This window comes from Procambarus clarkii, chromosome 36, assembly GCF_040958095.1.
Source record: "Procambarus clarkii isolate CNS0578487 chromosome 36, FALCON_Pclarkii_2.0, whole genome shotgun sequence".
Taxonomy (NCBI): domain Eukaryota; kingdom Metazoa; phylum Arthropoda; class Malacostraca; order Decapoda; family Cambaridae; genus Procambarus; species Procambarus clarkii.
In genome coordinates, this window is record NC_091185.1 from 10934846 (window position 1) to 10961383 (window position 26538).

The 26538-nt window shown below is 44.0% G+C and overlaps 1 protein-coding gene and 1 long non-coding RNA gene across 2 annotated transcripts in view; one reads left to right on the forward strand and one right to left on the reverse strand.

Annotated features, from left to right (window-relative positions):
* The window catches only part of LOC123756198 (uncharacterized), a 103918-nt gene extending 77716 nt beyond the window's left edge, over positions 1-26202 (forward strand). Inside the window, exon 6 of the mRNA XM_069336637.1 lies at positions 25239-26202. The gene's annotated coding sequence lies outside the window, so the exon portion shown is untranslated. The remainder of the gene's footprint in view (positions 1-25238) is intronic.
* Positions 3084-5129, reverse strand: LOC138371497 (uncharacterized). The gene is made up of 2 exons (XR_011230511.1): positions 4516-5129; positions 3084-4006 (listed from the first exon to the last, which is right to left on the reverse strand). It is a non-coding gene; the product is annotated as an uncharacterized lncRNA (long non-coding RNA).
* Positions 26203-26538: the final 336 nt, after the last annotated feature.

Genomic DNA, 26538 nt, shown 5'->3' on the forward strand with positions numbered 1-26538 from the left:
TGGACGGAAGTATCGATGGACTTCTGCGGACCACTACCAACTGGAGAGTACTTGATGGTAGTCATTGATGATCACTCACGTTATCCAGAAGTAGAAATCATCACTTCCACATCTGCAAAGGCTGTCATCCCGAAACTCGACAAGATCTTTTCAAACTTTGGCATTCCTGAAGTTGTCAAGACAGACAATGGACCGCCATTCAATGGACAAGACTTCGTCAACTTTTCTGAGCATATTGGATTCAAACACCGCCGTGTGATGCCACTACATCCTCAATCAAATAGAGAAGTCGAGAGATTCATGCAACCTCTCATGAAAGCGGTACGCTGTGCTCATGCCGAAGGACGATCCTGGAAACAAGCTATGTATGCTTTTCTCAGGAACTACCGTGCAACACCACATGGAACACTGGGCAAGTCGCCTGGCGAACTTTTATTTGGACGTCCTATGAGAATCGCACTACCCGTCATGCCAGCCGAGGTAACGGATAAACGTCTCGCTCAGAAGGATGCACTAGCCAAGGGCAAAATGAAAATTGCTCATGATCAACGTGCAAAGGAACAGTTCATAAAGGTTGGTGACACTGTTCTCGTTAAAAAGAAAAAAGAGGGAAAGTTAGATATGCCGTATGATACAAAACCATATAAAGTGATTAGTGTAAAAGGAACTATGGTAACAGCTAGTAATAGAGATCATAGTATAACACGTAATATGGCTTATTTCAAAGTGATTCCAACTAGTGTAGAAAATGATGAAGTGCAAAGTCGTGCAAAAGAAAAAGAAAAAAATAGTTATAACCCGACAAACAATTCATCAAGGGATGTTATTGCATTTAAGGACTCTCGTCCTAAACGTCATGTTAAACGCCCTACACGATTTGATGATTAATTGTGTTCCTATGTAATGAAAAGTATTTACTTATTATGCTAAACTAAATTTAATATTGTTTGAATAATGCAGATATCTCATTCAATATTTTGTAACTTTGTATTACAGTTTCTTTCATGTTTAACATTGCATATGTATTTTTAACATTGAAATCCTTTGTGGAAAAGATTAAGTTGTTTAAATTCTTTGTGTGCTTAATTAATGTTAAATGTATGCAGTATCTCTTGATATGTTAATAACTTAATTTGTGTCAATAACTTTGCTTTGTGCTACAAGCATCGTAGACATCCTGTATTCATTCTTTTTAAAGAAAAGGAGGGATGTCATGTTCACAGAAAATGGTACCATCCGTTTTCTATGTGCGGCGGCTGAGACGCCAGATCGAGAAGGTAAACAATAGAGGGTACAGGACGCCCGCCAAGCTTGGTAGCTACTAGTCATGTAATCATATTAAGTATTAAAGTCAGTAACCAAGTCATGACTTTACATCAACCCTACAACCAAGACTTCCTCAGCTACACACAAACACCACAGGTCGTAACTCAGGGTGCAATATAAAACAGGAATTAATTCCATGGCCTTTTCTCTTACAATGGGAACAAGACCTTACAGTGGACACACTGGTAGAACCAACTGTAGGTTTAGAAATAACCTTATTATTATTTGACATTCCTGACAATGAAGTAGCAGGGTTAGGTTTTGTAAGAGAAGAGCTCATGGGAGTAACTGGAGCACTAGGACTGGATGGATTCTGATAAGGAGTTCGGTGAGCATTATAATTTACTCTACAACTAGACTTAGGTGAGTAGGCCGTAAACTGGGCCTTAGTCAACAACTCTTGCTCATCCGCGAGCTTTGACAGCTCATAAATGTCTGTTACATTCTTTTGTTCTGCCATAAAAGTAGACAACTTGTCTGGGAGACATGACAATACTTCTTCCATTATAAGAAGATTCTTTAGAGCATCAAATTCAGTTACTGAAAGTGACTTTAACCATCTGTTGCAAAAATTCGTCTTCTGACGAGTAAAATCTGCTATTGTCTGATCACTTACCCTCCTTAGGTTCCGAAACTTCTGCCAGTGTGCCTCTGGATTTAATTGATACGCATTTAAGATGCTTTTCTTTACAAATTCATAATCAAAGCTATGAGCGTCAGGTAGGGATGTAAAAACCTCCTGACTACGCCCCTTAAATTGAGACTGCATAATAGCTACCCATTGATCCCTTGGCCAGTTCATACTGATGGCAATCTTATAAAAATGTGCAAAGAAATCCTTAGGATCCTCCTCATTAAACTTGGGTAACTCTATATACTTATTCATCCTTATGGGATTATTATCACTATTTATTGAAACATTACTAGTATTTCCATGCCCAGCTGCCATACGCTGTGTTTCAAGTTTATAGTTAGTGTCAGCCATTTGTTGTTGAATCTCTAATTGTTGCTTCTTTGTGGCTTCTAGTTGCAACTGTGCCATAACCTCTAAACGTCTAGTCTCAAGCTCCCTTTGCTGAGCTTCAGCCTCTAATATTTGCTGTCTCTGTTGAGCTTCAATCTCTCTTTGACGAGCTTCCGCCTCTAATATTTTCTGTTCCTTTTGAGCTTCAAGCTCTAATTGGCGAGCTTCTAACTCAAGACGCTTTAACGTCATCTGATCACTCGACTCCTCTCTTAACTCCTCCAGAATTTCTTCATCTAACTCTCCATTCTCAACAAAATGTGTCACAATGACTTTCACAAGTTGGGCTTTAACCATTCTATTGTTGGCGGTCAAATCCAACTGATTTGCCATTTGTATTAACTCAGTCTTTTTTAGGCTCTTAATCCCTTCAAAGTCTGGGTGAGCCATCAACGATACAACTTTCTCCTCCATCGTTACTAACACTTGGCACTTGATTCACAACAATAATGAAAACAATGGCACTGCACTACACTTCACTGTAAAATTGTCACCACACTAAAAATTCGCTTGGCCTCACTGCACAAACAAAATATATAGGATGACTTACCTCAAAATCGTGAAACGTTGTTACTTGACACACAGGAAGGCTTGCTTGGCACATGGAATAGTTCTTAAGAAACACACAGACACTTAACACACTGGTACCTAGGAAGGCAAGGTTAGATTAGCACAGTTAAGTTTAAGTGGGAACAATATTTTCTGACCAGGGGGGAAAAAGACACAGGCCGAATGGGCTTAAATTTTTTATTAGTAAATTAAATTCTGCAGAACATGTAAATAATATAAGTAGGAATTAACAAATGTAACATGTCCATGTCTGAGGACTAATTAACTTAAAATGTATCCCCGTAGTAGTAAACATAGCCTAGACATGGCAAACACGTTCTGCAGAAACCTAATGGCAGATGAAATGTAATTAGAACTAGGTATAACAGTCAGGACACAAACAGGAAATAAAGTGTATAGACACAACACTTAACGGAGCCCTACCAAGACATAATGGGAAATCCTAGAATTAACAGGTGGGCAGAAAATACCTAGTGACTGGGGAAAACTGATATGACAAATGGGAGAAGTTTTTCCCAGGGCGTGAGGCCGGCCGCCAAGGAATAAGAAGTGTTTCCTGACTCTTACTAGCACCTAGACTGGGCAAAGGATTAGCTGCTGACAGCGGGACACTTGGGGACCGGCGCTGCACCCCCACCGCAGGCCAGCTGGCCGGACCCCCCCCCCCCCCGAAGGGCGAGGCCCGCTGGTCGCAAGGAGGCCTCAGAGTGGCAGAGCAACAATGTCCTGGACGTAGTCAGCTGGGGGTTCCAGCTGGTTGCTGGACCCGCCATTAACTCCGATGGCGAGCCCGTCAAGAGAGCCGAGTGGCCCTGTCAATTCTAAAGGTAAGAGGGCGTGGTCGGCTGAAGGCGAGCCTAGCTCTGCGAGGGCGGCGCGAATTAATCGCCCTGAAGAAGTGTTGCCTGTTCACTGGGGCACGGGCCGGGTAGAACTTGCCGGGGGGCGCTCGCTGGGCTAGGGTATGCGTGCGTCCTGCACTGTGCTTGTAGGATCCGAAGAGTGTTGATTCCTGACCATGTAAGCGATACCCGGTCCAGTCGGAGCGTGTGTCGATTTTTTGTCGCGTAGATCACCTCCCCCTGGCTGAAAGATATAAGGCAGTAAGGGTGGGCAGAAGCGGCATGCAGTGTTATCGTGACAGGCAAGAGCACAGACGAGAGGTAAACCCTAGCTGAATCGATACGGAGACGAAAAACGGGGGGAGGGAGCCCAGCAGCAGGAATTAAGAGATTCCTTAATTAACAATCCTGGATGAATAAGAGTTTTCCGAATAACTATACTGTAGCAATGAAGGGGGCTAACAATTCTAAGAATCTTCCAGCAAACGGAAGGGGGAAGTACCTTTGCTAAGAGCAAAGGTGGGAGAAAGCCAGTAGGAGAACAGCAAGAAAGCACAAAGCAACTATAAACAGGGATAATACGAAACACTATAAATCTTGATAATATAAACAATACATATACCAAGAACGGGTATATACAACAAAGCAATATATACATAAACAAATAAAATGGAATAAGAACCAATTCTTAAAGCCAAATCTATAACATGCTTGTGTCCTAAGCGGATGTAGAATGTGAGCGGGGAACATTACCCTTGGTCTCCATCCCATCTCTGCCTCCAGACGGGTGATAGGGCTGAATAGAAGCCAAGGAGTCTGCCTTAAGTGGCCGCTGAGTGTAGTCTTGTGTTGTCAATGAGTGTCTGCAAGCCGCAGCTAGTACGCCGTGAACTTCGGCTACATCTTTTAGAACAGGAGCAAAGTGTAATCGACGGCAGGGAACTGGCATCCAGTAACTGTAATAAGGATAATATTAAGAATACAATGTGGTAAATAATCGTACAATGTAAGAATACAATGTAATATCGTAAATAACCGATGACGGCAAGTGCCGCAGAATGGAAGAAATTAAGAAAGCAACGCCAAACCATAATAACAATTTATATTCTTAATAAAATAATACTGGAATGACAGTAACGATACGGAATAATATTAATACTACCATATAGCCCAGCAAATAAGGGAAGATAATAGTATTAACATAGGCCCTGGGCGGCTGCATCCCGGCGCCGCTGCGTGCGTTGTAACAGTGATAAGAGGAATATCCGGCTCGCGTTCTCTTCCTCGCCGCAGTAGGGAGAGGAGGGTGGTGGGGGGGAGGGGGGTTCCGGCTTGTCGTGGCTGCGAAAAAAGGGAACAGAAGAAGCCGACGTGCGCCAAGCGGGCAGAGCACAGGGGAAGGAATAGCAGTTGGAGGTAAGGGCCCCCTAACCTAATGATAGATGAGGTTAAATTAAATAGTATACTATTACGTAGTAAGAAACAACGATGGCGAAGGAACAAGAAGAGTAAATTAGCCCAGAAGGCCAGATGGCCAAAGGACGTTAGCGACCGTATGGCCAACAACATGCTGGCTGACTGCTGGCCAACAACATGCTGGCCGACATCATGCTAACTGACTGGCTATGCTTGCCGTATGGAAGGCCGAATGGCCCGTTTTTGCATGACACCGTGCGCGAGGCCATGCTAAACTTCTCTGTAGCATTCCAAATGTATCTTAATGTACTGCCGTAACGATGAAGAATGGGTGGTCAAATATAATGCACAATATTTAGAATATATAATGAGGGAAACGAGTGTAATAGGACGAAATAACCGGAGGAAAAAATGGGGGGGGGGGAGACCCAACCCGAATGCACTGCAACTAGCGTACCCTAGCTGAAATTAACTTAATGGCGCAGAGGCAAAGCAATAGATTAATACAAATCTTAATTGAAAGTCCCTTAATATAACAAATTGAACGTGAAACTTAAGCAAAGTGTAAATTGCGGGAAAAATTTGCCGTGATAAATACGAATCATAATTGCGAGTCCAACAATAACAAATTTTTAGGCATGAGGCGAAAGCAATGCTATAAATTGCGGAAGTAATACAACTCATAACTGAAAGTCTAGCAATCATAAGTTATATTTTAAAATTGTTCACAAATAATATAAATTATAAATCACCAAAACGGCGTACCGCACGACGCCAGGGCGTCAAAGCTTAAGGTAGAGATAACTGAAACGGCGAGTAGCCACTCGCTCAGCCTAACTGGCCTTACCTAACAACTTAAACAAAGTCGAGCGAACAAGCATAAAATTCCACCGGGAAGTAAAACCTGCAGCTGGTGTTGGGAGGGCATCAAATGAATTAAACTGTGATAGGGTAAATGTAAACATTTAGGCCGTAAATGATAAACCACCTAACGTAACCAGGAGAAACAACAAATATGCCGCAAGGCTACCCGTAATAACAGTAATAATTTACAGAGGAAACTAAACATAAATGCAGGGCCAGAAACTTAAAGCAGGAGACAAGGGCCCATAACACCGCGACTAGCACATCCTAACTGACTTTACGTAATAACTTAAGGCAAAGCAAAAGTTAAACAAACATACTGTAAACACAGTAAAAGACACATGCAACAAGACAAAGCATCCTGAGTGGGAATAAAGTGAGTAGGCTAGTGGAAAATGCGAAGCCAGGGAAACTGAAGCAAGAGGCAAGAGGCCTGTGTCACGGCAACTAGCACAACCTAGCTGGCTTGGTTAATAACTCAAATACAATAAGCACGGGTTTTATAAGTTAAAGAATTATGCACGTGGGTAGTACCTGGACCTTAAACCCACATTAACGTAGCGTGTATAACACAAACACCAATAGTCAAAATTGTGCAAAATAATGGATTAACTTAACGACCGTTGCCGAATGTTGAACTGCAAAATCCTGCCATCAGCGGCTGGAACATCGGAGCTGGGCACCTGCAGCTGGACATCGACAGCTGGAGCATCAACATCTGATAAAGGGAGGAAAATAGCGGCAACTGGCCACCAGGGAAGACCTTAGTGGTAAGTAGAGGGCCAGCTGCAAGACAATTTAGGCTAAAGACTGGAATATAACTGTCCTAGAAAATAACGGGAACAATTCATGAAGCTGGGAAAGCGAGAAGTACAAAACTGAAAAGAGTGATAAATTGATGGGCGCAACGTCGGGTGGAACGCTTCAGCTGGAGCTTCATGACTGAAGCATCGGCTGCCGGGAAGCCTAAGATGGAACTGGGGCGTTAGCAGCTGTAACATCGTCTGCTGAAACTAGCTGAGTCTGTGAGGGCGCCCGCTGCAACAGCTACGGCCGAGCCACCAGCTGGCCCATCCTCTGCAGGAACAACACCGGCTGGGACGACGTCGTTGGAAAAGCCTAACAATGTAATAAATTATATTATATGAATAATCGTAAATAAATGGTGTAAATAATAAAATTATAAACCAATTATAACTATAATTAATTATAAATAATTATAAATTGCGAAACAAAGTATGCTCAAAATAAAGCTGGACTATTTTCTGATAACGGAGGAATGAGACAACGACAGCATTGGGAACTATTTTATTTAATTTTTTAGTAGAAACAAATAAATAAATTTTTCAGACCATGTTAATGAACAGGTAACTTGTTTAAGTTTACAACAGCATAAATACATGTATAACTTGACTACAATGACTTAATAACATTAATACATATGCTTATATCCGGTAACTAAATAGAACATGGTCTGCAGAACGCGGAATCCTTATTAACTATTGGTACAAGTAAGGCAAACGTTTACATAATTTTCAAGTAGAATCAGGGCTTATAGAGTATCATATAGTGGCCTAACACATGACATGAAACAAACACATGAAAAATTTTTTCCTTTGACTTGTGGAGCTGAGCGAGGCTGGAGCAAGATAGAACGCATGTCCCTTCCTCTCTTATATAGTCCCCCCGCGGCGCTCCGCACGCTGCGCTGCGGATTGCGCTGTGCAATTGTCTTCTCCTCCATCAGAAATTCCTCCGCATTCCTACGTAATGCAGCGGTTATAACTCGTTAGAGAAACGGGATTAACACTTTGAACCGAGGTAAATACAACCAAATACAATAACGAAAAGGAGTGAAAAAAGACACGTCAGCTGGAAATTCGCGACCAGCGCCCTAGGAGGCCGCAGTGACATCCGGGCTACGCCGGGCAGACAACACGTCTGGATAAACCAGCGGCCTGGGAGGCCGCAGTGACATCCGGGCTACGCCGGGCAGACAACACGTCTGGATAAACCAGCGGCCTGGGAGGCCGCCTGTTTATATGACCAAATAAATATAAAACTGAAAACATCGCCGGCTTAACTCGTCACAGGGAGGACGTCGGCTGGGAAGCCGTAGTACCTTCCGACTAAATTGAGAAATAACTGAAAGCCTTTAATACACGTCGTGACTGAAAGACACCATAGTATAACCTAACTAGCTCATCCTAGCTGACTTAACTTAAACTCAATGACAAAAGCGGCAGTTACACAAACATAATTGAGGCACAAAAGTTAAATCTTTTCTCATCTACATTAATGACCTTCCAAATGCCTCCCAACACCTCAAACCAATTCTATTTGCTGACGACACAACCTTCATTTACTCCAGTCCTGATCCCCTTGCTCTAAATGCCACAGTAAATACTGAGCTAAATAAAGTCCATCTGTGGCTAACTGCCAACAAACTCACCCTTAACATTGACAAAACCTTTTATATTCTGTTTGGCAATAAATCCTCTAATCAAATAAATCTCAAAATAAACAATACCCAAATTTGTAACAAATTAGATGGCAAATTCCTTGGCATTCTCATTGACCACAAGCTTAATTTCCAGGGACACATTCTAAACATATCAAACAAAGTTTCAAAAACTGTGGGCATTCTTTCTAAGATCAGATATTATGTACCACGCCCTGCCCTGGTGACTCTCTATTACTCCCTTATCTATCCATATCTCAACTATGGTATTTGTGCTTGGGGCTCTACTACCCAAAATCACTTACGTCCTCTAATTACTCAACACAAAGCTGCTATTAGGACAATATCCAATTCTGGCCCCAGACATCACTCGGTACCCCTACTTAAATCTCTGAATATGTTAGACATTAAGTCACTGCACATTCTCTCGTGTGTATTATACATATATAAAACGCTAAACTATAATGCCAATCCTGATCTCAAAAGCTTCATAGAAGGTTGTATCAGAACCCATGAGCATCACACCAGAAATAAATACAGTTTTGATATTCCTAGAGTACGACTTAATCAAACTAGAAATGCTCTACAAATCAAGGGGCCCAGAATGTGGAATGACCTTCCCAACCTTGTTAAAGACTGTACCTCTCTCAACCAGTTTAAGTTAAAAGCGAAGCTATACCTAATAAATTCCCTGTAACCTACCTTACCCTTCTATTGTCAACCAATGTCTGTTTTTTTCTTTAAAGAGCGCTGTTTGTCGACATAATTGTATTTGTGCTGCTTTTTCATCTATGTTTTCATTTCTTGTTTTCATTCTACTCATTATGCTCAATTAGTATTAAGCTTGTCATTTAAGTTTATCATGCCCGAAACGCTTTGCGTAATAGTGGCTTTAGGCATTGTATGTACTAGCTATACCTATAAGTTAAACAATCCTTGTAAATATTTATTGTATGTATGTACCTTACCTAAATAAAATTGTATTGTATTGTATTGTATTGTATTGTATTGTATTGTAAATAAAACGTGGAGCAAACGCAATGCATAAATTGCAGTAACAAATTGCTGAGGGTAATTGACTCATAAATCAAGTGCAGGAATAATCTAAAGCCGGAGGCTTGCTCAATGCTAAATTGAGGAATAACTTTAGGCTTAATACACGTCATGACTGGAAGACTAAGGATATAACAAGTTATTTAAGTAAGCGTTTAGTTAATGATGGAGGAACGTAAATCACCAAAACAGGAGCGGGCTCCCGTTCACTAAATTGACATGGAAACGAATACCTAATTACCTCTAAAACTAAAGGATCTAAATTCAGAGGCTTGTGCAATGCTAAATTGAGGAATAACTTGAGGAATAAATGAGGCAAGTCTTAATACGCATCATGACTGAAAGACTAAGAATATAGCAAGTTATTTAAGTAAGGGTATAGTTAATGATGGAGGAACATAAATCACAAATACAGGAGCGGGCTCCTGTTCACTAAATTGACATGAAAATACGAATTCTTTTATGAAAATAGAATTTTTTTAAGGCAAGAGGTGTAAGCAATGCTATAAATTTCCTAAATTTGCCGCGTAATGAAACTAATCAAGCTGAAAGTCTAAATAAAGAAATTTAATAAAATTGAACAGAATTAAATAATAAATGACCGCAATAATTAGAAGTAAATCCATCACTCATTGTAAAATCTCTTGTATGTATGTACCTTACCTAAATAAACATTTTATTTGATTTGAAGTCGCTCAAGCGGCAGACCGCACGGCCAGGCATTAGGCTGGACGCTGAAAACTTGGGATGGGGAAGGGGGCCGCATAACCGGGCACTCCAGGCAGACCAACATCTGGTACACGCGACCAAGGAAAAACACGGGAGGACTGTGCTACAGCATTCGAACGAAACGTGGTGGAATTGACGTACCGGGCTACACCGGCCAGACGAAAACGTCTGGGTACGAACGTGCCGGCTACACCAGCCGGACGAAACGTCTGGGAACAAATGTACCGGGCTACACCGGCCAGACGAAAACGTCTGGGTACGAATGTGCCGGCTATACCAGCCGGACGAAACGTCTGGGAACAAAAGTACCGGGCTACACCGGCCAGACGAAAACGTCTGGGTACGAACGTGCCGGCTATACCAGCCGGATGAAACGTCTGGGAACAAATGTACCGGGCTACACCGGCCAAACGAAAACGTCCGGGTACGAACGTGCCGGCTAAACCAGCCGGACGAAACGTCTGGGAACAAATGAACAAATGTACCGGGCTACACCGGCCAGACGAAAACGTCTGGGTACGAAAGTGCCGGCTATACCAGCCGGACGAAAAGTCTGGGAACAAATGTACCGGGCTACACCGGCCAGACGAGAACGTCTGGGTACAAACGTGCCGGCTATACCAGCCGGACGAAACGTCTGGGAACAAATGTACCGGGCTACGCCGGACAGACGACAACGTCTGGGACAAACGTGCGGGCTAAAACGGCCAGGCGAGAACATCTGGGGACGAACGTGCGGGCTAAACCGGCCCGACGAGACGTCTGGAGACAAACATACCAGCAGGTATGTTACCATACCTACCATACAAACATACCTGATGAACGCAAAACACGCCTGAGCGTGCCCTGGCTCACCTAGACACCCCCAAACAGAACAGGGGACCATAGGACAGAACGGACCAGAGAACGGTGGATAGCCTGGACCAAAACAGCAGGGGACGGGGAGGCACGCGGCTAAGCCCAACCTGACGTCGAGGTAGCCCCTAGGCAAAGAAGCCTCAGGGCCTGCCGACCGGAACACCGCCGCCAGGCGTGGGCGTCTCCAGCCCGTGGGCGTGAGGCAGGCCCCCCACAAGCGGGCACACCCGGGTACGACATGAATGCAGACAAACCCTCGCCCCGGGGAAGGCCACACCGCTAATCCGCGAGGTTTAGCACCCAAGAGGGACAGGAAGGAAGCGAGACACAACCCAGGGCAAGCGCTCCTCTGAGCGCCATGGCACGAGGGCGACACCTACCGGGCATGGGCCCCAAAGGTCGGGCCCAAGGAACATAGGACCACTGCAACCTGGCCTCGTGGCGCCCCCACCAAGGGCCTACCATGAGGTGTTTCCGGGGCTTAGCGTCCCCGTGGCCCGGTCATCGACCAAGCCTCCTGGTAGCCGGACTGATCAACCAGGCTGTTGGACGCGGCTGCGCGCAGCCAGACGTATGAGTCACAGCCTGGTTGATCAGCTATCCGTTGGAGGCCGCAAGGCCGCTCACAGGGAGCCCGCCGTGCACGCCCGTCCGGGCACGGCACGCACCATGGCCCTTGGCATAGGACCACAGCAACCTGACCACGTGGGGGCGCCTCCAAGGGCGACGCCGGGCCGCTCGCAGGGGGCCCGGCCAGGCACGCACGTCCGAACGGGGCACGAACCGGGGTCCCTAGGCGCACGCCTAGGGAACGCAGCTGACCAGTGCCCATAGTGCACGCCTGGGAGATAACACTACCAGAGCGGTTCACTCGGGACACGGCGCAAACACACGCCGACCCGGGGCATTGCGGCAGCAGCAAAGCAGCCGCTGCAGCACCTAGCACAGACTGAAAGGCGCGCCTGCATATCTCAAGACAGGCAAACGTGCAGAAGGCACTAGGGAACTAAGGCGGCACACACGGACCGCGGAGAAAAAGCGCCAACACACGCCAGACACTGGACAGACTTGACTAAACTTTAACAGAAAATTTTTACATTACCTTAGAGTAGGATGATTAGGGCAGGGGGGCCCCTGCCGTATCGACAGACTGATGAATGCAGGACTGGTACTGGTCCACGTGTCGTTAAGGCGCAGCGCGACGCAGTTTCGAGTACTGCGGTCGTGAGGAAGTGAGGGAGAGCCCCTCTCTGCCTCGGAATTTATATGGCCCCAGACTTCCCGCGCATCTGCGCGGGGCGCACTGCGCAACTGTTTCTTTGTCCCCCTCTTCAGAAACATCTCCGTTTTGTATTTCAAAGCAGAGGCCATTTCCCGGCACAGGCCCCCATAACTCTTTGTTACCTATCGTTCGTTACGGCTCGTGACCCTACAACAGCCAACTTTAAATGTCTAGGGTTATTACAACTGCTGTTCTCTAGAGCGGGTCACCAGTATAACCCCATAATAAGTAGTAAGCAACTTGGTAAAATTTTCCCTTAGGACTGAAGAAATATACATATACATTTATATATATATATATATTCTATAAATCTCAATATGTAAGAACAGAATGTCACTAGATCACAAATATATCAAATTAAAATACTACTGTCTCTCCCAGAACAAATTTCTACTAATGACACAACAACAAGTAAACAGACTTATCTCCCACATGTTATTCCTTCGAGTCCCTTGAAGCTACTGACTCTCGCTCTGTCGCTACCCATAATCCTCTCCTCCTCTGCCTCATCCAGGATGAGGGATGGAAACTAAAGACTTTTTAATATTTAAAACTAATTGAACAACCACTTGTTCTCAAAACACATAAGAATGCAAATTAAATATAATAGTTACTTGCAAAATATATAAGTACAATGCCACCTGCTTAATTACAGTAAATAAACAATTATATATACTAAATAAAAGTGACATCTGGAACTCCCAAACTGAACAGGTCCAGCAATTCTAACTTCCCGAATCTAACAGGTATTGGACGTGTGAAGAGCAACCGCGCTCCTGTCCCCACTGACGCTGTCACACCACACGATAATTTACAAAAATATAATGTGTGTACATATATGATGAAATGGAACAAAAGTTTATTTTAAATTTATATACGTATCCAGCTAGGAGTACGTAACATAAAGTAAATGCTTTTGTGTTTTCAACATCATACAAACCTATTAAATCATGATATCAATAAATTGGGAAAAGTACCCGAGAATCTCCTTCACATTATTTTCATGACGAGACTCTTACGACCAACGTGACTCTCAACCTGGTGAACCCCTGTCTGAGGACCACCCAACAGAGGAGCCCCCACTCAGCTGGTGTACTCAAGTCGTATTCCCATAGGTCTAGTAGTTGCTGGATCTTGGTGGATTTTAGTGAGCCATCTACCATATGCAGATTATGATGTACCATGAAATTGCAGTCAGAAAAAATAGTACCCCACACATCTATTTTTAAACAGCTCCTAATCTCATAGAAATTTATTAAAGTGAGGGTTAGTCTGTGCCTTTTCACATCATATAAGATACTTTGACGAGCTTACAATAATAACTGAAAAATAGTTTTTACATACACACACACACACACACACACACACACACACACACACACACACACACACACACACACACACACACACACACACACACACACACACACTGAACCGGGCCTATTTTTCAAATTCATAAACAACAAATTGCAGGTAAAGGATAATATCCAGAGGTTGAAAATGGGAAACAGATTCACGGAAAATGAAAAGGAAATGTGTGAAACATTAAATGAAAAGTTCCAAAGTGTGTTTGTACAAAATGAAATCTTCAGAGAACCAGACACAATAAGAATTCCAGAGAACAACATAGAGCGGATAGAGGTGTCTAGAGATGAAGTGGAAAACATGCTAAAGGAGCTCGGGAAGAACAAAGCAGCTGGCCCAGATGGCGTTTCACCATGGGTTCTGAGAGAATGTGCATCTGAGCTCAGCATTCCACTTCACCTGATCTTTCAGGCATCCCTGTGTACAGGAATCGTAGCAGACGTGTGGAAACAGGCTAACATAGTTCCAATCTACAAAAGTGGCAGCAGGGAAGACCCCCTCAATTATAGACCTGTATCATTGACAAGTGTAATAGTGAAAGTATTGGAAAAGCTAATCAAAACTAAATGGGTAGAACACCTGGAGAGAAATGATATAATATCAGACAGACAGTATGGTTTTCGATCTGGAAGATCCTGTGTATCGAATTTACTCAGTTTCTATGATCGAGCCACAGAGATATTACAGGAAAGAGATGGTTGGGTTGACTGCATCTATCTGGACCTAAAAAAGGCTTTCGACAGAGTTCCACATAAGAGGTTGTTCTGGAAACTGGAAAATATTGGAGGGGTGACAGGTAAGCTTCTATCATGGATGAAAAATTTTCTGACTGATAGAAAAATGAGGGCAGTAATCAGAGGCAATGTATCGGAATGGAGAAATGTAACAAGTGGAGTACCACAGGGTTCAGTTCTTGCACCAGTGATGTTTATTGTGTACATAAATGATCTACCAGTTGGTATACAGAATTATATGAACATGTTTGCTGATGATGTTAAGATAATAGGAAGGATAAGAAATTTAGATGATTGTCATGCCCTTCAAAAAGACCTGGACAAAATAAGTATATGGAGCACCACCTAGCAAATGGAATTTAATGTTAATAAATGTCATGTTATGGAATGTGGAATAGGAGAACATAGACCCCATACAACCTATATATTATGTGAGAAATCTTTAAAGAATTCTGATAAAGAAAGAGATCTAGGGGTGGTTCTAGATAGAAAACTATCACCTGAGGACCACATAAAGAATATTGTGCAAGGAGCCTATGCGATGCTTTCTAACTTCAGAATTGCATTTAAATACATGGATGGCGATATACTAAAGAAATTGTTCATGACTTTTGTTAGGCCAAAGCTAGAATATGCAGTTGTTGTGTGGTGCCCATATCTTAAGAAGCACATCAACAAACTGGAAAAGGTGCAAAGACATGCTACGAAGTGGCTCCCAGAACTGAAGAGCAAGAGCTACGAGGAGAGGTTGGAAGCATTAAACATGCCAAAACTAGAAGACAGAAGAAAAAGAGGTGATATGATCACTACATACAAAATAGTAACAGGAATTGATAAAATCAACAGGGAAGATTTCCTGAGACCTGGCACTTCAAGAACAAGAGGTCATAGATTTAAACTAGCTAAACACAGATGCCGAAGAAATATAAGAAAATTCACCTTCGCAAATAGAGTGGTAGACGGTTGGAACAAGTTAAGTGAGAAGGTGGTGGAGGCCAAGACCGTCAGTAGTTTCAAAGCGTTATATGACAAAGAGGGCTGGGAAGACGGGACACCACGAGCGTAGCTCTCATCCTGTAACTACACTTAGGTAATTACACTTAGGTAATTACACACACACACACACACACACACACACACACACACACACACACACACACACACACACACACACACACACACACACACACACACACACATTAATATAATAGAGAGAGCAACATCAGTTGCCTGCAGGAATGGCTCCAGACTCTTAATCATGGGCGATTTCAACCATGGAAAGATAGACTGGGAGAATGGGGACCCACATGGTGGTGCAGATACGTGGAAAGCTAAACTCTTGGAAGTGGCAACAAGGAATTTTCTGAGCCAGCATGTCAGGAACCCACAAGAGTGAGAGGCAATGATGAACCAGCTAGACTCGACTTGATATTCACCCTGAATGAGTCAGAAATAAGGGAAGTCAAAGTTGAAGCCCCTATAGGAATGAGTGACCACAGTGTACTGACCTTTGAGTACTTGGTGGAGGTAGGGAAACCCTATCCAAGGATGGGAGAAGAGGGAAAAAGACTGAATTACCGAAGAGGAAAATATGACGAGATGAGGAGCTTCCTCAGGGGAATACCATGGGAAACAGAACTTAGATACAAGAATGTGCAGGTCATGATGGATTTTGTCACCCAGAAGTGCCAGGAAGCTGCAGACAGTTTTATCCCCATCCAAAAGGAGAAAAACGAAAAACAACAGAAAAACCCATGGTTCAACCAGGAATGCAAGGTAGTGAAGCAACTGAGTAAAAGAACATGTAGAAACTACAGAAATAACAGAACACCAGAGAGCAGGGAGAGATACCAGAGGGCCAGAAATGAGTACCTCAGAGTGAGGAGGGAAGCAGAGAGACAGTTTGAAAATGACATCGTGAGTAAAGCCAAGACCCAACCAAAGCTGCTCCACAGCCACATCAGGAGGAAAACAGCAGTGAAGGAACAAGTGATGAAGCTGCGAAAAGCGGAGAACAGATACACAGAGAATGACAAGGAGGTGTGTGAAGAACTCAACAAGAGATTCCAGGAGGTCTTCACAATAGAACAAGGAGAAGCCCCTGCACTAAATGAGGAGGCGGCAAACCAAGCAACCTTGGAGGAATATGACCTCACCAGTGATGAGGTCAAAAGATGTCTGCTGGAGCTGGATGTGACAAAGGCTGTTGGGCCTGACAGAATCTCACCATGGATACTAAAGGAAGGTGCAGAAGCACTAAGTGTGCCACTCTCTATGGTGTATAACAGGTCACTGGAATCAGGAGACTTACAGAAAGTTGGAAGACAGCTAATGTGGTCCCAATATACAAAAAGGGTGACAGGCAAGAGGCACTGAATTACAGGCCAGTTTCCTTAACTTGTATACCATGCAAGGTGATGGAGAAGATCGTGAGGAAAAGGCTCGTAGACCATCTGGAGGGAAATAACTTTGTAACGCACCACCAACATGCGTTCAGGGATGGTAAATCGTGCCTCACAGGTTTAATAGAATTTTATGACCAGGCAACAAAAATTAGGCAGGAAAGAGAAGGGTGGGCCGACTGCATTTTCCTGGATTGCCAAAAAACCTTTGACACAGTACCCCATAAAAGGCTGTTTAAAAAGTTGGAGCAACAGGCAGGAGTAAAAGGGAAGGGGCTCCAGTGGATAAGGGAGTACTTAAGCAACAGGAAACAGCGAGTAACGGTGAGGGGGGAGACATCAGAGTGGCGAGATGTCACCAGCGGAGTCCCACAGGGCTCAGTACTTGGACCCATCCTGTTTCTAATATATGTGAACGATCTTCTGGAGGGTATAGACTCATTCCTCTCAATGTTTGCTGATGATGCAAAAATTATGAGAAGAATCAAGACGGATGAAGATAGACAGAGACTACAGGATGACCTGGATAAACTGGAGGAATGGTCTAGAAAATGGCTGCTAAAGTTCAACTCGGGAAAGTGTAAGGTGATGAAATTAGGCGAAGGGAGCAGGAGGCTGAACACAAGGTATCATCTGGGAGGTAAAATCCTGCAAGAGTCAAATAGAGAGAAAGACCTGGGGGTTGATATCACACCGAACCTGTCCCCAGAGGCCCACATCAAAAGAATATCTTCAGCGGCATATGCTAGACTGGCCAACATAAGAACTGCCTTTAGAAACTTGTGTAAGGAATCTTTCAGAACCCTGTATACCACTTATGTAAGACCAATCCTGGAGTATGCAGCTCCAGCCTGGAGTCCATACCTAGTTAAACACAAGACAAAGTTAGAGAAGATTCAGCGGTATGCCACCAGGCTCGTCTCGGAACTGAGAGGATTGAGCTACGAGGAAAGGCTAAAGGAGCTGAACCTCACATTCCTGGAAAACAGAAGAGTAAGGGGAGACATGATAACCACCTACAAAATTCTCAGGGGAATTGACAGGGTGGATAAAGACAAACTCTTCAGCACGGGTAGGACACGAACAAGGGGACATAGGTGGAAACTTAGTACCCAGATGAGCCACAGAGACGTTAGAAAGAATTTTTTCAGTGTCAGAGTAGTTAATAAATGGAATGCACTAGGAAGTGATGTGGTGGAGGCTGACTCCATACACAGTTTCAAATGTAGATATGATAAGAGCCCAGTAGGCTCAGGAATCTGTACACCAGTTGATTGACAGTTGAGAGGCGGGACCAAAGAGCCAAAGCTCAACCCCCGCAAGCACAATTAGGTGAGTACACACATACACACACACACACACACACACACACACACACACACACTCAATATAATAGTCTCTGTGGCTCTGGAGAGATAACACTCAATATAATAGAAAGAGCAGCTTCCCCTGTCTCCTGAAGCTCATATCAAAAGGATAACATCAGCGACATATGCCAGGTTGGCTAACATAAGAACGGCCTTCAGAAACTTGTGTAAGGAATCTTTCAGAACATTATATACCACATATGTCAGACCAATTCTGGAGTATGTGGCTCCAGCATGGAGTCCATATCTAGTCAAGCATAAGACTAAACTGGAAAAGGTTCAAAGGTTTGCCACCAGATTAGTACCCGAGCTGAGAGGTATGAGCTACGAGGAAAGACTACGGGAATTGAACCTCACTTCGTTAGAAGACAGAAGAGTTAGGGGGGACATGATCACCACATTCAAGATGCTCAAGGGAACCGATAGGGTAGATAAAGACACGCTACTTAACACAAGGGGCACATGCACTAAGGGACACAGGTGGAAACTGAGTGCTCAAATGAGTCACAGAGATATTAGAAAGAACTTTTTTACTGTCAGAGTGGTTGACAAATGGAATGCATTAGGAAGTGATGTGGTGAAGGCTGACTCCATACACAGTTTCAAGTGTAGATATGATAGAGCCCAATAGGCTCAGGAACCTGTACACCTGTTGATTGACGGTTGAGAGGCAGGACCAAAGAGCCAGAGCTCAATCCCCGCAAGCACAATTAGGTGAGTACACACACAGTGTGTGTGTGTGTGTGTGGTTTCAGTGACTACATATCAGGCACCATAGCAACTGGAGGACAGAAAATTATAGTAATAGTCATATATAACCCCCCATCGAACGACAGAAGACCCAGACAGGAATATGATAGAAATAACATGGTCACATCAATATAATAGAGAGCAGCTTCTGTGGCTAGCAGGAACGGATCCAGACTACTAATCATAGGAGACTTCAACCATGGGAAGATAGATTGGGGGAACAAAGACCCACATGGAGGACCAGACACATGGAGAGCTAAGTTGCAGACGTGGCAACAAGAAACTTTCTAAGTCAACACGTCAAGGGACCGACAAGAATGAGAGGAGAGGATGAACCAGCTTTGCTTGATCTGATATTTACCCTCAATGAGTCGGATATAAGGGAAGTTAAGTTGGAAGCCCCCTTGGGAATGTGTGATCATTGTGTATTGAGCTTTGAGTACCTGGTTGAGCTAGGAATTATCTCCGACAAAAAATCACTGGGAAACAAAGGCCTGGCGTACCGAAAGGCAAACTATGAGGAGATGAATAAATTCCTAAGGGATATACAATGGGACACAGAACTCAGAACCAAGTCCGTACAAGACATGATGGACTATGTCACCCAAAACTATCAGGAAGCTGTAAACAGGTTTATCCCGGCCCGACAGGAAAAAAACGAGAAGCAAAAGAAGAATCCGTGGTTTAATAGGGAATGTTTGAAAGCAAAGGAGCTGAACAAAAGAGCATGGAGGAACTTCCGTAATAACAGAACACCAGAAAGTAGAGAGAGATACTAGAGAACTAGGAACGAGTATGTTAGTGTGAGAAGAGCAGCTGAGAAAAGGTATGAAAATGATATAGCTAATAAAGCCAAGACCGAACCAAAGCTACTACACAGTCACATCAGGAGGAAGACAACAGTGAAGGAACAGGTGATGAAACAGGTACCTGTCATTACCCGTCCACCACGGGTGAGGACAGGTACACAGAGAATGACAAAGAGGTGTGTGAAGAACTCAACAAAAGGTTCCAGGAGGTCTTTACAATAGAACAAGGACAGGTCAAGGCGCGAGGAGAGGTGGCAGCAAACCAGGCGACCTTGGAAGGGTTCGAAATTACAAGAGATGAGGTCAAGAAGCACTTATTGGAGCTGGATGTGAAAAAAGCTGTTGGGCCAGACGGAATCTCACCATGGGTATTGAAAGAGTGTGCAGGAGCACTTTGTTTGCCACGCTCCATAGTGTATAGTAGGTCACTGGAAACGGGAGACCTACCAGAAATATGGAAGACGGCTAATGTAGTCCCAATATACGAAAAGGGTGACAGACAAGAAGCACTGAACTACAGGCCAGTGTCCTTAACTTGTATACCATGCAAGGTGATGAAGAATATCGTGAGAAAAAACCTAGTAACACATCTGGAGAGAAGGGACTTCGTGACAACCCATCAACATGGGTTCAGAGAGGGTAAATCTTGCCTTACAGGCTTAATAGAATTCTACGATCAGATGACAAAGATTAAGCAAGAAAGAAAAGGATGGGCGGACTGCATTTTTTGGACTGTCGAAAAGCCTTTGACAGAGTACCCCATAAAAGGCTGATGCATAAGCTGGAGAAACAGGCAGGAGTAACTGGTAGGGAGCTCCAGTGGATAAGGGAGTACCTAAGCATTAGAAAGCAGAGAGTTACAGTGATGGGTGAGACCTCAGATTGGCGTGAAGTCACCAGTGGAGTCCCACAGGGCTCTGTACTCGGACCTATCCTGTTTCTGATATATGTAATTGATCCCCCAGAGGGTATAGACTCATTCCTCTCAATGTTTACTGACGATGCCAAAATTATGAGAAGGATTAAGACAGAGGAGGACAGCTTGAGGCTTCAAGAAGACCTGGACAAGCTGCAGGAATGGTCGAACAAATGATTGTAAGAGTTTAACCCAAGCAAAAGTAATGTAATGAAGATAGGGGTAGGGAGCAGGAAACCAGATACAAGGTATCATTTGGGAGATGAAATACTTCAAGAGTCAGAGAGAGAGAGAAAGACCTGGGGGTTGATATCACGCCAGACCTGTCCCCTGAAGCTCATATCAAGAGGATAACATCAGCGGCATATGCCAGGTTGGCTAACATAAGAACGGCCTTTAGAAACTTGTGTAAGGAATCTTTCAGAGCATTATATAACACATATGTCAGACCAATCCTGGAGTATGCGGCTCCAGCAAGGAGTCTGTATCTAGTCAAGCATATGACTAAACTGGAAAAGGTCCAAAGGTTTTCCACCAGACTAGTACCCAAGCTGAGAGGTATGAGCTACGAGGAGAGACTACGGGAAATAAACCTCATTTAGTTGGAAGACAGAAGAGTTAGGGGGGCATGATCACCACATTCAAGATTCTCAAGGGAATCGATAGGGTTATCTTGAGGTTATCTTGAGATGATTTCGGGGTTTTAGTGTCCCGCGGCCCGGTCCTTGACCAGGCCTCCACCACCAGGAAGCAGCCCGTGACAGCTGACTAACACCCAGGTACCTATTTTACTGCTAGGTAACAGGGGCATAGGGTGAAAGAAACTCTGCCCATTGTTTCTCGCCGGCGCCTGGGATCGAACCCAGGACCACAGGATCACAAGTCCAGCGTGCTGTCCGCTCGGCCGACCGGCTCCCGGTCGGTAGAGGTAGACCAGGGTAGATAAAGACAGGCTATTTAACACAAGGGGCACACGTACTAGGGGACACAGGTGGAAACTGAGTGGCCAAATGAGCCACAGAGATATTAGAAAGAACTTTTTTAGTGTCAGAGTGGTTGACAAATGGAATGCATTAGGAAGTGATGTGGTGAAGGCTGACTCCATACACAGTTTCAAGTGTAGATATGATAAAGCCCAATAGGCTCAGGAACCTGTACACCTGTTTATTGACGGTTGAGAGGCGGGATCAAAGACCCAGAGCTCAACCCCCGCAAGCACTATTAGGTGAGTACATTCATTTCACACATTTCGGCTGGCATTCCGAAAGGGAAACTATGAGGAGATAAGAAATTCCTAACAGACATAACCTAGGAAACAGAGTTCATAGGAAAGACAGCCCATGACATGATGGACTACATCACACAGAAGTGTAAGGAGGCAGCAAACAAGTTCGTCCCAGTCCAAAGGGAAAGAAATGAAATGCAGACGAGAAACCCATGGTTTAATCAAAGATGTAAGCTAGCAAAGCAAATAAGTAAAAGGGCGTGGAGAAACTACAGAAATAATAGGACACTAGTGAGTAGAGAAAGATACCAGAGTCTCCAGGAACGAATACGTCAGGATGAGAAGAGAGGCAGAAAAACAATATAAAAATGACACAGCAAGCAAGGCAAAGACTCAACCTAAATTCACTACAAACAACAAGGAGGTGTGCAAGGAACTCAAAATAAATTTCAGGAGGTCTTCACAGTAGAGCATGGGGGCAGTCCCAGAGATAGGAGAGGGAAGATCTAACCAAACACCACTAGATGAGTTTGTGATTACCAGTGGGGAGGTGAAGAAGCATCTGCTAGAGTTTGAAATGACAAAGGCTATAGGCCCAGATGGAATCCCACCTTGGATACTGAAGGAAGGAGCAGAAGCTTTGTGTCAGCCACTTGCTATGGTGTATAACAAATCACTGGTAACAGGTGAACTGCTAAAAACTTGGAAGATGGCTAATGTAGTCCGATATTCAAGAAGATTCAGATTCAGATTCAGATTCAGATGTTTATTCAGGTAAGGTATATACATACAAGTGATGTTACATTAATGGATTGATATATAGATAGAGCTAGTACATACAATGCCTAAAGCCACTATTACGCAATGCGTTTCGGGCAAAGGATGAAAGGATGGTATGGAAGGAAGGATGAAAGACAGGAGACACTGAACTACAGGCCAGTGTCACTAACTTGCATACCATCTTGAGATTATCTTGAGATGATTTCGGGGCTTTTTAGTGTCCCCGCGGCCCGGTCCTCGACCAGGCCTCCACCCCCAGGAAGCAGCCCGTGACAGCTGACTAACACCCAGGTACCTATTTTTACTGCTAGGTAACAGGGGCATAGAGTGAAAGAAACTCTGCCCAATGTTTCTCGCCGGCGCCTGGGATCGAACCCAGGACCACAGGATCACAAGTCCAGCGTGCTGTCCGTTCGGCCGACCGGCTCGACCATGCAAAGTGATGGAGAAGATTGTGCGAAAAAATTAGTGGAACATGTGGAGCCGAAGAACTTTGTATCAAAACATCAGCATGGGTTCAGGGATGGCAGATCATGCCTCACAGAACTGATTAAATTCTTTGACCAGGCAACAAAAATCGGCAAGAGAGAGGTGGGCAGACTGCATATTTTTGGATTGCGAGAAAGTCTTTGACACAGTACCACACAAGAGACTGGTGCACAAACTGAAGATGCAGGCAGGAGTGAAAGGGAAGGTACTCCACTGGATAAGGGAGTACCTAAGCAACAGAAGACAGCGAGTCACTGTCTCGGAGTGGCGAGACGTGGAGTCCCTCAGGGATCAGTTCTTGGATCTATATATCAGGAACGCATACTGTTCTTGATATATGTAAATGATCTCCCAGAGGAAATAAACTCGTTCCTCTCAATGTTTGCGGATGATGCCTAAATTATGAGGAGGATTAAAACGGAGAATGATAGTATGAGGCTACAAGATTACCTAAACAAACTGAATAAATGGTCCAACAAATGGCTACTAAAGTTCAACCTAAGTAAATGAAAGGTAATGAAACTAGGGGGGGGGGGGGTAAATAGGCCAGACACTGGATACAGAATGGGAGATGAAGTCCTTCACGAAACGGACAGAGAAAGATCTAGGAGTTGATATCACGCCAAACCTGTCTCCTGAAGCCCACATCAAAAGAATAACATCAGCGGCGTATGCGAGACTGGCTAACATCAGAACTGCCTTCAGAATCCTGTGGAAGAACTCTTTCAAAACCTTGTATACCAAATATATAAGGCCAATCCTGGAGTATGCGGCCCCAGCATGGAGCCCGTATCTTGTAAAACACAAAACGAAACTGGAAAAAGTTCAGAAGTATTCTACTAGGCTAGTCCCAGAACTAAGAGGTATGAGTTACGAGGAAACGCTGAGGAAACTGCACCTCACGCCGCTGGAAAACAGAAGAGCTCGGTATGACATGATCACCACATACAAGATTCTCAGGGGAATTGACAGGATAGACAAGGATGGATTATTTAACACGGATGGTACATGCACAAGGGGACACAGGTGGAAGCTGAGTATCCAAATGAGCCACAGACACATTAGAAAGAACTTTTTCAGTATCATAGTAGTTAGTAAATGGAATGCACTAGGAAGTGATGTGATTGAGGCTGTTTCCATACACAGTCGCAAATGTAGATATGATGGAGCACAGTAGGCTCAGGAATCTGTACACCAGTTGATTGACGGTTGAGAGGCGGGACCAAAGAGCCAAAGCTCAACATTCGCAAGCACAACTAGGTGAGTACACACACACACAACCTGGTTGATTGATACCTGGTTGATGGGGTTCTGGGAGTTCTACTCCCCAAGCCCAGCACGAGGCCAGGCTTGACTTGTGAGAGTTTGAGTTTGGTTTGACAAAGAGGAATTCCTGAAACCAGTAACATCACAAACAAGAGGACACAGATTCATACTAAGGAAACAAAGGTGCGGAAAAAAAAAATTAGAACGTTTTCTTTTGCACGCAGAGTGGTAGACGGTTGGAACAAGTGAAGTGAAAAGGTGGTGGAGGCCAAAACCGTCAATAGTAGTTTCAAAGCGTTATACGACAGAGGACTGGGAAGATGGGACACCACGAGCGGAGCTCTCATCCTGTAACTACACTTAGGTAATTGCTTAGGTAATTTCATACACACACACCTACCTCCCTTTGGAAAGCATGTTATGTCACTGCCATGATATTGCACATGATATAAGGTGGGTGTGTGTATTGATTTAGGTTTTAAAACTTGCTGGAGCAAGTAGGGAGACTTATGACATGCCACACGATCTCTGCCAGTCATACAAGTCCTTCACGAGTGGTCTCCTGCAAGCCAAATTCCTCGACATGGAACATTAGGTAAGCGGGAGGACAACGGATCAACTGTTTCAAGTTATCACACTGTAACGTTGCCCCAGACAGCCCTCTGGACAGACTTCTGCCATCGACACTAAACATTTTCTTACATCCACAGGTGTGCCTATCAACGCCTCCGGATCTGCCAGTTGTCACCTGCAACGTTGCCAGAGCCTGTGCAATCTCCCATCACACCAATCCAGTTGCATGGCGTCAACTTGGAGGGCAGTATGTCATGATGGGACATATTATAAACCAGCCAGCCTAGTTCTGGATGAAATATCAACTGCCATGGAAAGTAGTAATGTATCAGCCGCAAGTGAATCCAGTGCTGATAGCTGCTACTATTTCTGCAGTTCCAACAGGTGCTACAGACATCAACACCTAGCTGCTTCTCCCTAACCAATAAGCAAGCATAGTTGGTTCATTGTCAGTAGACAATGAACTGACGAGGCAGAATTGCCTCATCTAGGCACGTCGACCAAATTACATACTGTTTAACCACTAACCGCAGGATCATGATGCAAAGTTCAATTCCCACTGTATGCACATGACGTCTAACTCTAAAGGATGACTTAATTGAAGTTAATTTGTTCTGTTACTTTGCCTCCACAAGCCAAGACAATAATTACACAAAACACTTATCTTCTCAATCTATTCTTCTTGTCCCCTATTTCTCCCCTCGACCACAAAGGTAATCTTTTCTTTACGTAACACAGAGCAGAACAGTAGAATCGGTTGAGGCACAGCTCACCAGAGATTAACACCTCTGCTGACTTATCTCAACTCTGCCATCTTACCAGACTGCCTCCAGCTTTGTCAAATGACCCACCATATATTTAGTTAATAATTATAATTTAGTTTATAATTTATACCATTATAATTGTTGTAATTTTTCAACAATTTCCCTTTTTCAATTCAATTTATGCTTTGATCTCAATTAGTTTTAAGTTTTAGTCTGTGTTTTTTCCACATCTTGCCCGAAACGCTGCGCATATTAGTGGCTTTAGGCATAGTATGTACTAGCTCTATCTAGAAATCCAACATTCTGTTGTAACTCATCTTGTATGTATTTACTTTAACCTGAATAAATATTTATTATTATTTATTATTATTATACCATAATCCTACGGCATCATATATATATATATATATATATATATATATATGCGAACAAGCCTGAATGGTCCCCAGGACTATATGCGAATGAAAACTCACACCCCAGAAGTGACTCGAACCCATACTCCCAGGAGCAACGCAACTGGTAACTACAGGGCGCCTTAATCCACTTGACTATCACGGCCGTCAAAAGGAAGTGATAGCCAAGGCTATTTGAGCCACTTCCCTGACGGCAACTCGGATGGTAATCTTGGGCATAGCATTTTACCAAATCACCTCATTCTTTGGGGCACACCTGA